The sequence below is a fragment of the Bos indicus x Bos taurus genome, chromosome 5 (assembly GCF_003369695.1).
Source record: "Bos indicus x Bos taurus breed Angus x Brahman F1 hybrid chromosome 5, Bos_hybrid_MaternalHap_v2.0, whole genome shotgun sequence".
In the NCBI taxonomy this organism is placed as follows: Eukaryota; Metazoa; Chordata; class Mammalia; order Artiodactyla; family Bovidae; genus Bos; species Bos indicus x Bos taurus.
Window position 1 is genome coordinate 53,466,762 of NC_040080.1, and position 1,911 is coordinate 53,468,672.

The window sequence follows — 1,911 nt, forward strand, 5'->3', positions numbered from 1 at the left end:
GAAAAACCTTTTCAGCTTAGGTAAATGTGGTGTTAAACCACTAATCGTTAACCCCTTTCCTCTTCTTATTCAGCTCTTAATCAGATTATACAAAAGCTTTCAGACATTCTTGGTTTCCAGTGCCAGTGTGTGAGGATAAAGTAGATTTTCTAAACTACTGCCTCAGAAGTCAAAATTTTTAAACTTTTACTGCTGGGTGTAGGTCCACAAAATAAATTCTTCATTAAGAAAAAATGTCAGCACTGGGAGCACCTGTGCAAGTTCAGTCTTCCACACAGACAAATGGGTTCAGCCATGAAGCCTGTAAGGAAGTCATTGCTCTTCCGAATTGCTCTCTTCCAGGCTCAGTGTGGTGGTCAGCATGGCCTGTGGAAATCAAGGAGAAGTTGCCCGTCAGAAATATGTAAAGAAATCCCAGAAAATTAGTAAGGGGAAAAGGAAAAGCAGGTAGTTTGATTACCTCTCAGAGGAAACAGAAGGAATCTGAAATCATACAACAAAAGCAGAAGGCAGCCAATGAAAAGAAGGCTATGCAGAGAAGAGAAAAACGATAACTATTTAGAAAATCTGGGTGCTACTGCTAATTAGGTGTATCATAAGTTCTATGATGAAGATTTTGTAGAATGAATAGCCATACATGTGTTATATCCTTGTGAAACTATTTTAAACTTAAAAAACAAAAAAACAGCGCTGCCTCTTGGAAGCACCTGTAGATTAAGAGCTGACATATCTATATGCTTCCCTGATAGCTCAGTTGGTAAAGAATCTGCCTGCAATGTGGGAGACCTGGGTTCGATCCCTCAGTTGGGAAGATCTCCTGGAGAAGGGAAAGGCTACCCACTTCAGTATTCTGGCCTGGAGAATTCCATGGATTGTATAGTCCATGGGGTCGCAAAGAGTTGGACATGACTAAGTGACTTTCATTTTCACTATCTATATACAGTATGCTCATTTATGCATTCATGAATTCACCAAGTATTCACTGAATCCTTCTTATGTCCCAAGCGGTGTGCTAGAAGCTACACAGATATATTATTTTCACAGCATTTTATATGAGTACCAGGTACTAGGGAGCTTCCCAGGTGTCTCAGTGGTAAAGAATCCATGTGCCAATGCAGGAGAAGCAGGAGATTCAGGTTCAATCTCTGGGTCGGGAAGATCTCCTGGAGGAGGGCATGGCAACCCACTCCAGTATTCTTGCCTGGAGAATCCCATGGACAGAGGAGACTGGTGGGCTATAGTTCATAGGGTTGCAATGGGTCCGACATGACTGAGTGCCTGTGCACACGTACATGCATGGACTAGGTTCTAGAGAATGGAATATACTCTTTGTACATTCATGATTAAAGGAATGATTATTACTTGGCCTTGCTGATACATATTATCTAAGCATGGAGTTCTTGATGATGCTACACGAACTCCATAATCTCCTTAATAGAAAAGTTAGAAGTCTATCCTCAGTATAGTGGACATCTGCTTTGTTGCCTGCCCAGCACCCTTCCTTTCCTTCTTGTCATTATAGCAACCTCCTCTTCTTAGGGGAAATAGCTCTCTTATTCCATGTGGTCCTGCAATTATTGCAATTCCGAGTACCCTTCTGTTCACCTGGATGGGAAGACAGATATCCTAGGCACAGACAATCCCTGGCCAATTCATTGCACCGGAGATGGAGAACTTAGCACCAGAGAAACAGAGAACAGCCTTCCTGTGAGTGCTTCCACCTTTTTAGAGATCCAAGTGACACCTCTGGAACCCAGGTTTCCACTTCTACTCAGGGGTCTGAGGGAAGGAAGAATGAATTTTAGAAGTTGAAGGTCCCTAAGACTCTTGAAAGCCACTGTTACTCACTGCTACCACATTGAGAAACAATGAAAGCAGAGGGCAAGTCAGCCTGAATTCTGAAAGGAAGGT

The 1,911-nt window shown here is 42.4% G+C and overlaps 1 pseudogene; it reads left to right on the plus strand.

Moving 5' to 3' along the window:
• Window positions 1-361: 361 nt before the first annotated feature.
• Window positions 362-554, plus strand: LOC113893451 (annotated as a pseudogene).
• The last annotated feature ends 1,357 nt before the right edge of the window (window positions 555-1,911 follow it).